The sequence below is a fragment of the Coturnix japonica genome, unplaced genomic scaffold (genome assembly GCF_054131305.1).
Source record: "Coturnix japonica strain WE unplaced genomic scaffold, WE-NBRP24 Scf050, whole genome shotgun sequence".
Classification (NCBI taxonomy): Eukaryota; Metazoa; Chordata; class Aves; order Galliformes; family Phasianidae; genus Coturnix; species Coturnix japonica.
In genome coordinates, this window is record NW_028188953.1 from 1,513,401 (window position 1) to 1,528,609 (window position 15,209).

The 15,209-nt window shown below is 56.8% G+C and overlaps 1 protein-coding gene across 1 annotated transcript in view; it reads left to right on the forward strand.

The window, feature by feature from the left end:
• Positions 1–15,209, forward strand: part of SYNGAP1 (synaptic Ras GTPase activating protein 1) — a 104,439-nt gene that overhangs the window by 433 nt on the left and 88,797 nt on the right. The window lies entirely within an intron of this gene.

The window sequence follows — 15,209 nt, forward strand, 5'->3', positions numbered from 1 at the left end:
GTACGTGGGTATGGGGACCAGTATGACCAGTATGGGGGCAGTGGGTCCCAGTATGGGGACGGTGGGTTCCAGTATGGGGGTATGGAGACCAGTTAGACCAGTATAGGGGATGCTGGATCCCAGTATGGGGACGGTGGGTCCCAGTATGACCAGTATGGGGATGCTGGATCCCAGTATGGGGGGCTGGATCCCCGTATAGGGCTGTCGGGTCCCAGTATGACCAGTATGGGGGATGCTGGATCCCAGTATGGGGGTATGGGGACCAGTATGGGGACTGGATCCCAGTATGGGGGTATGGGGACCAGTATGGGGGTATGGGGACCAGTATGGGGGTATGGGGACCAGTATGGGGACTGGATCCCAGTATGGGGGCTGTGGGTCCCAGTAAGACCAGTATGGGGGATGCTGGATCCCAGTTAAACCAGTATGGGGATGCTGGATCACAGTATGTGGGGCTGGATCCCAGTAAGACCAGTATGGGGGATGCTGGATCCCAGTATGTGGGGCTGGATCCCAGTATGGGGGTATGGGGACCAGTTAGACCAGTATAGGGGATGTTTAATCCCAGTATGGGGGCGGTGGGTCCCTGTAAGACCAGTATGGGGGATGCTGGATCCCAGTATGTGGGGCTGGATCCCAGTAAGACCAGTGTGGGGGATGCTGGATCCCAGTATGGGGGTGGTGGGTCCCAACGGCACCAGTATGGGAGGCTGGATCCCAGTATGGGGGTATGGGGACCAATTAGACCAGTATGGGGGGATGGGGACCAGTATGGGGGCGGTGGGTCCCAGTATGGGGAGACTGGGGACCAGTATGACCAGTATGGGGGTGGTGGGTCCCAACGGCACCAGTATGGGGGGCTGGATCCCAGTATGGGTGTATGGGGACCAGTATGGGGGTCTGGATCCCAGTATTGGGGTATGGGGACCAGTATGGGGGGCTGGATCCCAGTATGGGGGTATGGGGACCAGTATGGGGGGCTGGATCCCAGTTAGACCAGTATGGGGGATGTTTAATCCCAGTATAGGGGCTGGATCCCAGTATGGGGATGCTGGGGTGGCTGAGATCCCAGTTAGACCAGTATGGGGGGCTGGATCCCAGTATGGGGGCGGTGGGTCCCAGTATGGGGGTATGGGGACCAGTATGACCAGTATGGGGGATGCTGGATCCCAGTATGGGGGACTGGATCCCAGTATGGGGATATGGGGACCAGTTAGACCAGTATGGGGATGCTGGATCCCAGTATGGGGGCGGTGGGTCCCAGTATGTGGGGCTGGATCCCAGTATGACCAGTATGTGGGGCTGGATCCCAGTATGACCAGTATGGGGGGCTGGATCCCAGTATGTGGGGCTGGATCCCAGTATGACCAGTATGGGGGTATAGGGACCAGTATGGGGGCGGTGGGTCCCAGTATGGGGGACTGGATCCCAGTATGGGGGTATGGGGACCAGTATGACCAGTACGGGGGATGCTGGATCCCAGTATGTGGGGCTGGATCCCAGTATGGGGGCGATGGGTCCCAGTATGGGGGGCTGGATCCCAGTATGGGGGCGATGGGTCCCAGTATGGGGGGCTGGGTCCCAGTATGACCAGTATGGGGGTGGTGGGTCCCAACGGCACCAGTATGGGGGGCTGGATCCCAGTATGGGGGTATGGGGACCAGTATGGGGGTCTGGATCCCAGTTAGACCAGTATGGGGGATGTTTAATCCCAGTATAGGGGCTGGATCCCAGTATGGGGATGCTGGGGTGGCTGAGATCCCAGTATGACCAGTATGGGGGGCTGGATCCCAGTATGGGGGCAGTGGGTCCCAGTATGGGGGGCTGGATCCCAGTATGGGGGTATGGGGACCAGTATGGGGGGCTGGATCCCAGTATGGGGGCGGTGGATCCCAGTATGACCAGTAAGGGGGTATGGGGACCAGTATGACCAGTATGGGGGATGCTGGATCCCAGTATGGGGGGCTGGGTCCAAGTATGGGGGATGGTCTATACTGGTGCTGGTACTGGTCTATACTGGTGCTGGTGCTGGTACTGGTCCATACTGGTACCGGTACTGGGTTATACTGGTGCTGGTACTGGTCCATACTGGTGCTCATAGCTGGTACTGGGTTATACTGGTCCATTTGCTGCCGGTACTGGTCCATACTGGTTCCGGTACTGGTCCATACCGGTCCATTTGCTGCTGTTACTGGGTTGTACTGGTTCCGGTACTGGTCCATACCGGTCCATACTGGTACCAGTACTGGTCTATACTGGTGCTGGTACTGGGTTATACTGGTTCCGGTACCGGTCCATATTGGTCCATACTGGGTTATACTGGTCCCGGTACCGGTCCATACTGGTCCATACTGGTCCATACTGGCCCATACTGGTCCATACTGGGTTATACCGGTCCATACTGGGTTCTACTGGGTTCTAGTGGTTCCGGTCCCGGTCCATACGGGTCCATTTGGTGCCGGTACTGGTTATACTGGTCCATACTGGGTTATAGTGGTTCCGGTACCAGTTATACTGGTCCATTTGGTGCCGGTACTGGTTACACTGGCCCATACTGGGTTATACTGGTCCATACTGGGTTATACTGGGTTATACTGGATTATAGTGGTTCCGATCCTGGTCCATACGGGTCCATTTGGTGCCGGTACTGGTTATACTGGCCCATACTGGGTTATACTGGTCCATACTGGGTTATACTGGGTTATACTGGCCCATACTGGGTTCTACTGGCCCATACTGGGTTATACTGGTCCATACTGGGTTATACTGGTCCATACCGGTCCATAGTGGCCCATACTGGGTTATACTGGGTTCTACTGGGTTCTGCTGGTTCCGGTCCCGGTCCATACGGGTCCATTTGGTGCCGGTACTGGTTCTACTGGTCCATACTGGTCCATACTGGGTTATACTGGTCCATACTGGGTTATACTGGCCCATACTGGTTTATACTGGCCCATACTGGGTTATACTGGGTTATAGTGGGTTCTGCTGGTTCCGGTCCCGGTCCATCCGGGTCCATTTGGTGCCGGTACTGGTTATACTGGTCCATACTGGGTTATACTGGCCCATACTGGGTTATAGTGGGTTATACTGGTCCATACTGGGTTATACTGGTCCATACTGGGTTATACTGGTCCATACTGGGTTATACTGGGTTATACTGGGTTCTACTGGTTCCGGTCCCGGTCCATCCGGGTCCATTTGGTGCCGGTTGCCGGGTGCTGTAGCACGTGGGTGTTGTGCCGGGATGGAGCCGAGCTGAGAGAGGGGGAGGGGGATGCGGGGGAGGGTGGGGAGATAAAGGGGGGGGGGATGGAAAAGGGGGGGGGATAAAGGGGGGGGTATGGGGGGGTGTAATGGGGGTGATATGGGGGGGGGGATGTAATGGGGGTGATATGGGGGGGGATGTAATGGGGGTGATATGGGGGGGGATGTAATGGGGGTGATATGGGGGGGGGGTGTAATGGGGGTGATATGGGGGGGGGATGTAATGGGGGGGATATGGGGGGGATGTTATGGGGGTGATATGGGGGGGGGGATGTAATGGGGGGGATATGGGGGGGGATGTAATGGGGGTGATATGGGGGGGGATGTAATGGGGGTGATATGGGGGGGGGTGTAATGGGGGTGATATGGGGGGGGGATGTAATGGGGGTGATATGGGGGGGGGTGTAATGGGGGTGATATGGGGGGGGATGTAATGGGGGTGATATGGGGGGGGGATGTAATGGGGGTGATATGGGGGGGGGATGTAATGGGGGTGATATGGGGGGGGATGTAATGGGGGTGATATGGGGGGGGGATGTAATGGGGGTGATATGGGTGGGGGGGCTTTAAGGGGGGGCTGATGGGTGCTGGGGGGGTCTAAAGGGGGGCTGATGGGTTGGGGGGGCTGTAATGGGGGGTGATGGGGGGGGATATAAAGGGGGGGCTGTAATGGGGGTGATATGGGGGGGGTCTAAAGGGGGGCTGATATGGGTGGGGGGGCTCTAAGGGGGGGCTTTAAAGAGGGCTGATGGGGGGGGATATAAAGGGGGGGCTGTAATGGGGGTGATATGGGGGGGGCTGTAATGGGGGGTGATGGGTTGGGGGGGGTCTAAAGGGGGGCTGATGGGTGGGGGGGATGTAAGGGGGGTTATGGGTTGGGGGGGGCTGTAAGGGGGGCTTTAAAGGGGGGTGATGGGGGGGATATAAACGGGGGGCTGTAAAGGGGGCCTGATGGTTGGGGGGGGCTGTAATGGGGGGTTATGGGTTGGGGGGGGGGCTGTAAAGGGGGGGAATATGGGGGGGATATAAAGGGGGGGCTGTAATGGGGATGATATGGGGGGGGGCCTTAAGGGGGGGGTGATGGGTGCTGGGGGGGTCTAAAGGGGGCCTGATATGGGTGGGGGGGATGTAAGGGGGGGTTATGGGTTGGGGGGGGCTGTAATGGGGGGCTGGTGGGTGGGGGGGGCTTAATGGGGGGGTGTTGGGTGCTGATGGGTGGGGGGGGCTATGGGGGGGCTGTAAGGGGGGCTATGGGGGGGGCTGATGGATGGGGGAGGGTCTGTAAGGGGGGGAGGGTTTAAGGGGGCTTGATGGGTGCTGATGGGTAGGGGGGGTCATGGGGGGGGGCTATGGAGGGGGGGGGCTGTAAAGGGGAGGCTATGGGTGCTGATGGGTGGGGGGGGTCTGTAAGGGGGGTGGGCTGTAAGGGGGGTGATGGGTGGGGGGCTGTAATGGGGGGTGATGGGTGCTGATGGGTGGGGGGGCTGTAAGGGGGGGCTGTTGGCAGGGTGTTGTTAATGGGGGGGTGATGGGGTGGGGGGGGGGTTGCTGTGGGTGCTGGGTGTTGCTATGGGTGCTGGCTGTTGTTCCTATGGGTGCTGGTTGTTCCTATGGGTGCTGGGCTGTTGTTTGGGGTGCTGGGGTGTTGCTATAGGTATTGGGGTGTTGTTGTGGGGTGTTGGGGTGTTGCTATGGGTGCTGGGTGTCGTGGGTGTCGGGGCCTTGTTGCTTGGGCTGTTGCTATGGGTGTTGGGCTGTTGCTATGGGTGTTGGGCTGTTGTTTGGGGTGCTGGGCTGTTGTTTGGGGTGTTGGGATGTTCCTATGGGTGCTGGGTTGTTCCTATGGATGCTGGGTTGTTCCTATGGGTGCTGGGTGTTTGTTGTTCCTATGGGTGCTGGGGTGTTCCTATGGGGGTTGGGCTGTTGTTTGGGGTGCTGGGTGTTGCTATGGGTGCTGGGTGTTGCTATGGGTGCTGGGGGGTAGTTATGGGTGCTGGGGTGTTGTTTGGGGTATTGGGTTGTTCCTATGGGTGTTGGGCTGTTGTTTGGGGTGCTGGGTGTTGCTATGGGTGCTGGGGCGTTGCTATGGGTGCTGGGTGTTGCTATGGGTGCTGGGCTGTTGTTTGGGTTGTTGGGGTGTTATTTGGGGTGCTGTGTGTTCCTATGGGTGCTGTGTGTTCCTATGGGTGCTGTTGGGTGTTGTTGGGGCCTGCTGGGTGTTGTTGTGGGTGTCAGGGCCTTGTTGCTTGGGCTGTTGCTATGGGTGCTGGGCTGTTGTTGGGGGTGTTGGGGTGTTCCTATGGGTGCTGGGTGTTGCTATGGGTGCTGGGGTGTTCCTATGGGTGCTGTTGGCTGTTGTTGGGACCTGCTGGGTGTTGTTGGGGGTGTCGGGGTCTTGTTGCTTGGGCTGTTGCTATGGGTGTTGGGGTGTTGCTATGGGTGCTGGGCTGTTGTTTGGGGTGTTGGGCTGTTCCTATGGGTATTGGGTTGTTCCTATGGGTGCTGGGTGTTCCTATGGGTGCTGTTGGGTGTTGTTGGGGCCTGCTGGGTGTTGTTGTGGGTGTCGGGGCCTTGTTGCTTGGGCTGTTGCTATGGGTGTTGGGCTGTTGCTATGGGTGCTGGGGTGTTGTTGGGGGTGTTGGGGTATTCCTATGGGTGTTGGGTGTTGTTTGGGGTGCTGGGGTGTTCCTATGGGTATTGGGGTGTTCCTATGGGTCCTCAGGGTGTTGCTATGGGTGCTGGGCTGTTGTTGGGGGTGTTGGGGTGTTATTTGGGGTGCTGGGTGTTGCTATGGGTGCTGGGCTGTTGTTGGGGGTGTTGGGGTGTTATTTGGGGTGCTGGGTGTTCCTATGGGTGCTGGGCTGTTGTTGGGGGTGTTGGGGTGTTATTTGGGGTGCTGGGTGTTGCTATGGGTGCTGTTGGCTGTTGTTGGGGCCTGCTGAGTGTTGTTGTGGGTGTCGGGGCCTTGTTGCTTGGGCTGTTGCTATGGGTGCTGGGGCTGTTGTTTGTGGTGCTGGGGTGTTCCTATGGGTATTGGGGTGTTCCTATGGGTATTGGGGTGTTGTTTGGGGTGTTGGGGTGTTGCTATGGGAGCTGGGGGTGTTGTTTGGGGTGTTGGGGTGTTGCTATGGGTGCTGGTTGTTCCTATGGGTGCTGGGTGTTCCTATGGGTGCTGTTGGGTGTTGTTGGGGCCTGCTGGGTGTTGTGGGTGTTGGGGCCTTGTTGCTTGGGCTGTTCCTATGGGTGCTGGGGTGTTGTTGGGGGTGCTGGGCTGTTCCTATGGGTGCTGGAGTGTTCCTATGGGTGCTGGGTGTTGCTATGGGTGCTGTTGGCTGTTGTTGGGGCCTGCTGGGTGTTGTGGGTGTTGGGGCCTTGTTGCTTGGGCTGTTGTTGTGGGTATTGGGGTGTTCCTATGGGTGCTGGGCTGTTGTTTGGGGTGTTGGGCTGTTGCTATGGGTGTTGGGGTGTTGTTTGGGTTGTTGGGGTGTTGCTATGGGTGCTGGGTGTTCCTATGGGTGCTGGGTGTTCCTATGGGTGCTGGGTGTTGCTATGGGTGCTGGGTGTTGTTGTGGGTGTTTGGGCCTTGTTGCTTGGGCTGTTGCTATGGGAGCTGAGGGGGTTGTTGAAGGTGCTGGGTGTTGCTATGGGAGCTGGGGGTGTTGTTTGGGGTGTTGGGGTGTTCCTATGGGTGCTGGGTGTTCCTATGGGTGCTGTTGGGTGTTGTTGGGGCCTGCTGGGTGTTGTTGTGGGTGTCGGGGCCTTGTTGCTTGGGCTGTTCCTATGGGTGCTGGGGTGTTGTTGGGGGTGTTGGGGTGTTCCTATGGGTGCTGGGTGTTGTTTGGGGTGCTGGGGTGTTCCTATGGGTATTGGGGTGTTCCTATGGGTCCTCAGGGTGTTGCTATGGGTGCTGGGCTGTTGTTGGGGGTGTTGGGGTGTTATTTGGGGTGCTGGGTGTTTCTATGGGTGCTGGGTGTTCCTATGGGTGCTGGGTGTTGCTATGGGTGCTGTTGGGTGTTGTTGGGGCCTGCTGGGTGTTGTTGTGGGTGTCGGGGTCTTGTTGCTTGGGCTGTTGCTATGGGTGTTGGGCTGTTGTTGGGGGTGTTGGGGTGTTCCTATGGGTGTTGGGATGTTCCTATGGGTGTTGGGGTGTTGTTTGGGGTGCTGGGGTGTTCCTATGGGTGCTGTGCTGTTGCTATGGGTGTTGGGCTGTTGTTTGGGGTGTTGGGGTGTTGTTGGGGTGCTGCCTGTTGTTGCTGGGGGTGCTGGGCTGTTGGTGCTGGGGTATTGCTGGGGGGGGTGTTGCTCTGGGTGCTGGGGGTGTTGTAGGGGGTTGTTGTGTGTTGTTGGGGCTGTTTGGTGTTGGTGCTGGGGGTGTTGTTGCTATGGGTGCCGGGGGGGTTGTTGGAGGTGATGGGCTGTTGCTTGGGGTGTTGTTATGGGTTGGGGGTGTTGCTATGGGTGCTGGGGGGCTGTTGCTTGGGGTGTTGTTTGGGGTGTTGGGGTGTTGCTATGGGTGCTGGGGGGGTGTTGCTTGGGGTGTTGTTATGGGGTGGGGGGTGTTGCTATGGGTGCTGGGGGGCTGTTGCTGGGGGGTGTTGTTATGGGGTGGGGGTATTGCTATGGGTGCTGGGGGGGTGTTGCTTGGGGTGTTGTTATGGGGTGGTGGGTGTTGTTGCTATAGGTGCTGGGGGGCTGTTGCTTGGGGTGTTGTTATGGGGTGGGGGTGTTGCTATGGGTGCTGGGGGGCTGTTGCTTGGGGTGTTGTTATGGGGTGGTGGGTGTTGTAGCTATGGGTGCTGGGGTTGTTGGGGGTGATGGTGTGCTATTGCTGGGGGTGTAGCTATGGGTGCTCAGGGGGTTGTTGCTATGGGTGCTGGAGGGTTGTATGGGGTTGTTGGTTGTTGAAGGTGTTGGGTTGTTGTTGTTGGGGGTGTTGGGGTGTTGTTTGGGGTGCTGGGGTGTTCCTATGGGTGTTGGGCTGTTCTTTGGGGTGTTGGGCTGTTGCTATGTGTGCTGGGGTGTTCCTATGGGTGCTGGGGTGTTCCTATGGGTGCTGGGGTGTTTCTATGGGTGTTGGGGTGTTCCTATGGGTGCTGGGGTGTTCCTATGGGTGTTGGGGTGTTCCTATGGGTGCTCAGGGTGTTATTGGGGTGCTGGGGTGTTCCTATGGGTGCTGGGGTGTTGTTTGGGGTGCTGGGGTGTTCCTATGGGTGCTCAGGGTGTTGTTTGGGGTGCTGGGGTGTTCCTATGGGTGCTCAGGGTGTTGTTTGGGGTGTTGGGGTGTTCCTATGGGTGCTGGGGTGTTGTTTGGGGTGCTGGGGTGTTGCTATGGGTGCTCAGGGTGTTATTGGGGTGCTGGGGTGTTCCTATGGGTGCTCAGGGTGTTGTTGGGGGTGTTGGGGTGTTGTTTGGGGTGCTGGGGTGTTGCTATGGGTGCTGGGGTGTTCCTATGGGTGCTCAGGGTGTTATTGGGGTGCTGAGGTGTTGCTATGGGTGCTGGGGTGTTGCTTGGGGTGCTGGGGTGTTCCTATGGGTGCTGGGGGGGTTTTTGGGGGTGTTGGGGTGTTGTTTGGGGCGCTGGGGTGTTCCTATGGGTGCTCAGGGTGTTGTTTGGGGTGCTGGGGTGTTGCTATGAGTGCTCAGGGTGTTATTGGGGTGCTGGGGTGTTCCTATGGGTGCTGGGGGGGTTGTTGGGGGTGCTGGGGTGTTCCTATGGGTGCTCAGGGTGATGTTTGGGGTGTTGGGGTGTTCCTATGGGTGTTGGGGTGTTCCTATGGGTGCTGGGGTGTTCCTATGGGTGCTGGGGGGGTTGTTTGGGGTGTTGGGGTGTTCCTATGGGTGTTGGGGTGTTCCTATGGGTGCTCAGGGTGTTGTTTGGGGTGCTGGGGTGTTGCTATGGGTGCTCAGGGTGTTATTGGGGTGCTGAGGTGTTCCTATGGGTGCTGGGGGGGTTGTTGGGGGTGTTGGGCTGTTGTTTGGGGTGCTGGGGTGTTCCTATGGGTGCTCAGGGTGTTGTTGGGGTGCTGGGGTGTTCCTATGGGTGTTGGGGTGTTGTTTGGGGCGCTGGGGTGTTGCTATGGGTGCTCAGGGTGTTGTTGGGGTGCTGGGGTGTTCCTATGGGTGCTGGTGTGTTATTTGGGGTGTTGGGGTGTTCCTATGGGTGCTCAGGGTGTTATTGGGGTGTTGGGGTGTTCCTATGGGTGCTGGGGTGTTTCTATGGGTGTTGGGGTGTTCCTATGGGTGCTCAGGGTGTTATTGGGGTGCTGAGGTGTTCCTATGGGTGCTGGGGTGTTGTTTGGGGTGCTGGGGTGTTCCTATGGGTGCTCAGGGTGTTGTTGGGGGTGCTGGGGCTGTTGCTATGGGTGCTGGGGTGTTCCTATGGGTGCTGGGGTGTTCCTATGGGTGCTCAGGGTGTTGTTTGGGGTGCTGGGGTGTTCCTATGGGTGCTCAGGGTGTTATTGGGGTGCTGAGGTGTTCCTATGGGTGCTGGGGTGTTGTTTGGGGTGCTGGGGTGTTCCTATGGGTGCTCAGGGTGTTATTGGGGTGCTGAGGTGTTCCTATGGGTGCTGGGGTGTTGTTTGGGGTGCTGGGGTGTTCCTATGGGTGCTGGGGTGTTGTTTGGGGTGTTGGGGTGTTCCTATGGGTGCTGGGGTGTTGTTTGGGGTGTTGGGGTGTTGCTATGGGTGCTGGGGTGTTGTTTGGGGTGCTGGGGTGTTCCTATGGGTGCTCAGGGTGTTGTTGGGGGTGCTGGGGCTGTTGCTATGGGGTGGTGGGTGGAGTGTTGTTGCTCTCGGTGCTGGGTTGTTGTTGGGGTGCTGGAGGGTTGTAGGGGGGTGCTGGGGTGTTGCTATGGGTGCTGTTGGGTGTTGTGGGGGGGTTGTTGCTATGGGTGCTGGGCTGTTCTTACTATGGGTGCTGGGGGGTTGGGGTGTTGTTTGGGGTGCTGGGGTGTTCCTATGGGTGTTGGGTGTTGTTGGGGGTATTGGGTGCTGTTGTTGGGGGGTGTTGGGTGTTGGGGGTTCTGGGGTGTTGTTGCTGGGGGTGTTGTTGCTATGGGTGCTGGGGGGGTTGGGGTGTTGTTATGGGTGCTGGGTGCTGGCTGTTGTTGCTGGGGGTGTTGTTGGGGTTGTTGTTGTTCTGGGTGTTGGCTGTTGTTGCTGGGGGTGTTGGGGGTCTTGTTGTTTGGGGGTTGTTGCTATGGGTGTTGTTGGGGCCTTGTTGCTGTGGTGTTGTTGCTGTGGGTGTTGTTGGGGCCTTGTTGCTATGGGTGTTGTTGCTATGGGTGTTGTTGCTATGGGTGTTGTTGAGGCCTTGTTGCTGTGGTGTTGTTGCTATGGGTGTTGTTGGGGCCTTGTTGCTGTGGTGTTGTTCTATGGGTGTTGTTGAGGCCTTGTTGCTGTGGTGTTGTTCTATGGGTGTTGTTGAGGCCTTGTTGCTGTGGTGTTGTTGCTATGGCTGTTGTTGAGGCCTTGTTGCTGTGGTGTTGTTGCTATGGGTGTTGTTGAGGCCTTGTTGCTGTGGTTGTTGTTCTATGGGTGTTGTTGAGGCCTTGTTGCTGTGGTGTTGTTGCTATGGGTGTTGTTGGGGCCTTGTTGGGGCCTTGTTGCTGTGGTGTTGTTGCTATGGGTGTTGTTGGGGCCTTGTTGCTGTGGTGTTGTTGCTATGGCTGTTGTTGAGGCCTTGTTGCTGTGGTGTTGTTGCTATGGGTGTTGTTGGGGCCTTGTTGCTGTGGTGTTGTTGCTATGGCTGTTGCTGAGGCCTTGTTGCTGTGGGTGTTGTTGCTATGGGTGTTGTTGAGGCCTTGTTGCTGTGGTGTTGTTGCTATGGGTGTTGTTGGGGCCTTGTTGCTGTGGTGTTGTTGCTATGGGTGTTGTTGAGGCCTTGTTGCTGTGGTGTTGTTCTATGGGTGTTGTTGAGGCCTTGTTGCTGTGGTGTTGTTGCTATGGGTGTTGTTCTATGGGTGTTGTTGAGGCCTTGTTGCTGTGGTGTTGTTCTATGGGTGTTGTTGAGGCCTTGTTGCTGTGGTGTTGTTGCTATGGGTGTTGTTGGGGCCTTGTTGCTGTGGTGTTGTTGCTCTGGGTGTTGTTGGGGCCTTGTTGCTGTGGTGTTGTTCTATGGGTGTTGTTGCTATGGGTGTTGTTGGGGCCTTGTTGAGGCCTTGTTGCTGTGGTGTTGTTCTATGGGTGTTGTTGGGGCCTTGTTGGGGCCTTGTTGCTGTGGTGTTGTTGCTATAGGTGTTGTTGGGGCCTTGTTGCTATGGGTGTTGTTGCTATGGGTGTTGTTGCTATGGGTGTTGTTGAGGCCTTGTTGCTGTGGTGTTGTTGCTATGGGTGTTGTTGGGGCCTTGTTGCTGTGGTGTTGTTCTATGGGTGTTGTTGGGGCCTTGTTGCTATGGGTGTTGTTGCTATGGGTGTTGTTGCTATGGGTGTTGTTGAGGCCTTGTTGCTGTGGTGTTGTTGCTCTGGCTGTTGTTGGGGCCTTGTTGCTGTGGTGTTGTTCTATGGGTGTTGTTGAGGCCTTGTTGCTGTGGTGTTGTTGCTATGGGTGTTGTTGGGGCCTTGTTGCTGTGGTGTTGTTGCTATGGGTGTTGTTGGGGCCTTGTTGCTGTGCTGTTGTTGCTATGGGTGTTGTTGGGGCCTTGTTGCTGTGGTGTTGTTGCTATGGGTGTTGTTGAGGCCTTGTTGCTGTGGTGTTGCTGCTATGGGTGTTGTTGGGGCCTTGTTGGGGCCTTGTTGCTGTGGTGTTGTTCTATGGGTGTTGTTGAGGCCTTGTTGCTGTGGTGTTGTTGCTATGGGTGTTGTTGGGGCCTTGTTGCTGTGGTGTTGTTGCTATGGGTGTTGTTGGGGCCTTGTTGCTATGGGTGTTGTTGAGGCCTTGTTGCTGTGCTGTTGTTGCTATGGGTGTTGTTGGGGCCTTGTTGAGGCCTTGTTGCTGTGGTGTTGTTCTATGGGTGTTGTTGAGGCCTTGTTGCTGTGGTGTTGTTGCTATGGGTGTTGTTGGGGCCTTGTTGCTGTGGTGTTGTTGCTATGGGTGTTGTTGGGGCCTTGTTGCTGTGGTGTTGTTGCTATGGGTGTTGTTGGGGCCTTGTTGAGGCCTTGTTGCTGTGGTGTTGTTGCTATGGGTGTTGTTGAGGCCTTGTTGCTGTGGTGTTGTTGCTATGGGTGTTGTTGGGGCCTTGTTGCTGTGGTGTTGTTGCTATGGGTGTTGTTGGGGCCTTGTTGCTGTGGTGTTGTTGCTATGGGTATTGTTGGGGCCTTGTTGCTGTGGTGTTGTTGCTGTGGGTGTTGTTGAGGCCTTGTTGCTATGGGTGTTGTTGGGGCCTTGTTGGGGCCTTGTTGCTATGGGTGTTGTTGGGGCCTTGTTGCTGTGGTGTTGTTGCTGTGGGTGTTGTTGAGGCCTTGTTGCTATGGGTGTTGTTGGGGCCTTGTTGGGGCCTTGTTGCTATGGGTGTTGTTGGGGCCTTGTTGCTATGGGTGTTGTTGAGGCCTTGTTGCTGTGGTGTTGTTGCTGTGGGTGTTGTTGAGGCCTTGTTGCTGTGGTGTTGTTGCTGTGGGTGTTGTTGAGGCCTTGTTGCTGTGGTGTTGTTGCTATGGGTGTTGTTGGGGCCTTGTTGCTGTGGTGTTGTTGCTATGGCCGTTGTTGGGGCCTTGTTGCTGTGGTTGTTGTTCTATGGGTGTTGTTGAGGCCTTGTTTGCTGTGGTGTTGTTGCTGTGGGTGTTGTTGAGGCCTTGTTGCTGTGGTGTTGTTGCTGTGGGTGTTGTTGAGGCCTTGTTGCTGTGGTGTTGTTGCTATGGCCGTTGTTGGGGCCTTGTTGCTGTGGTTGTTGTTCTATGGGTGTTGTTGAGGCCTTGTTGCTGTGGTTGTTGTTCTATGGGTGTTGTTGAGGCCTTGTTGCTGTGATGTTGTTGCTATGGGTGTTGTTGGGGCCTTGTTGGGGCCTTGTTGCTGTGGTGTTGTTGCTATGGGTGCTGTTGGGGCCTTGTTGCTGTGGTGTTGTTGCTATGGGTGCTGTTGGGGCCTTGTTGCTGTGGTGTTGTTCTATGGGTGTTGTTGGGGCCTTGTTGCTGTGGTGTTGTTGCTATGGGTGTTGTTGGGGCCTTGTTGCTGTGGTGTTGTTGCTATGGGTGTTGTTGAGGCCTTGTTGCTGTGGTGTTGTTCTATGGGTGTTGTTGGGGCCTTGTTGCTGTGGTGTTGTTGCTATGGGTGTTGTTGAGGCCTTGTTGCTGTGGTGTTGTTGCTATGGGTGTTGTTGCTATGGGTGTTGTTGCTATGGGTGTTGTTGAGGCCTAGTTGAGGCCTTGTTGCTGTGGTGTTGTTGCTATGGGTGTTGTTGGGGGTTGTTGGGGCCTTGTTGCTGGGGCTGTAGTTGCTATGGGGCTGTAGTTACTATGGGTGCTCAGGGTGTTGTTGCTCAGCCCCCCATATTCCCCCCCCTCTCCCCCCCATAACCCCAGACCCATAGGGACAGCCCTGACCCACTTGGAAATGGGGCCAGGGCCTGGGGCAGCATGGAGCCTGCAGGGCCTATAGGGGAGCAGGGCCTATAAAGGAACAGGGCCTATAGGGGAGCAGGGCCTATAAGGGAACGGGTCCTATAGGGGAGTAGGTCCTATAGGGGAACAGGGCCTATAAGGGGGCAGGGCCTATAGGGGAACAGGGCCTATAGGGGAGCAGGGCCTATAGGGGAACAGGTCCTATAAGGGGGCAGGGCCTATAGGGGAACAGGGCCTATAAGGGAGCAGGGCCTATAGGGGAGCAGGGCCTATAGGGGAACAGGGCCTATAAGGGAGCAGGGCCTATAGGGGAACAGGGCCTATAGGGGAGCAGGGCCTATAAGGGAACTGGACCTATAGGGGTGGAGGAGATCCTATAGGGGAGCAGGCCTTATGAGGGTGCAGGCCTTAAGGGGGTTTAGGCCTTATGGGGATGCAGGGCCTATAAGGGGGCAGGTCCTATAAGGGAGCAGGTCCTATAAGGGGACCAGGGCCTATAGGGGACCAGGGCCTATAGGGGGGCAGGGCCTATAGGGGAGCAGGGCCTATAGGGGAGCAGGGCCTATAAGGGAGCAAGGCCTATAGGGGAACAGGGCCTATAGGGGAGTAGGGCCTATAAGGGAGCAGGGCCTATAGGGGAGCAGGGCCTATAAGGGGGCAAGTCCTATAGGGGAACAGGGCCTATAGGGGAGCAGGGCCTATAAGGGAGCAGGGCCTATAGGGGAGCAGGGCCTATAGGGGAACAGGGCCTATAGGGGAGCAGGGCCTATAAGGGGGCAAGTCCTATAGGGGAACAGGGCCTATAGGGGAGTAGGTCCTATAGGGGAACAGGTCCTATAAGGGGGCAGGGCCTATAGGGGAACAGGGCCTATAAGGGGGCAGGGCCTATAGGGGTGGAGGAGACCCTATAGGGGAGCAGGCCTTATGAGGGTGCAGGCCTTAATGGGGTTTAGGCCTTAAGGGGGTGCAGATCCTATAGGGGAATATAGGTCTTATAGGGGAGTAGGCCTTATGGGGGGAAGGTTCAGGTTCTATAGGGGTTCAGGCCTTCTAGGGGAGTGGTTCTATAGGGGTTCAGGCATTATGGGGTGCAGATCCTATAGGGGAATAGGTCTTATAGGGGAGTAGGCCTTATGGGGTGGGCAGGGATTGAAGCCTTATAGGGGTTCAGGTTCTATAGGGGTTCAGGCCTTATGGGGTTTCAGGCCTTATAGGGGAGTGGTCCTATAGGGGTTCAGGCCTTGTAGGGGTTTAGGCCTTATGGTGGAGCAGGCCTTATAGATCCTTATAGATCCTATAGGGGTTCAGGCCTTATGGGGGTTTTAGGCCTTATGGGGGTTTCAGGCCTTATAGAAGAGTAGGTTCTATAGGGATTTAGGCCTTATGGGGGGTTTTAGGCCTTGTGGGGTTTTAGGCCTTTTAGAATAGGTTCTATAGGGGCCCAGGCCT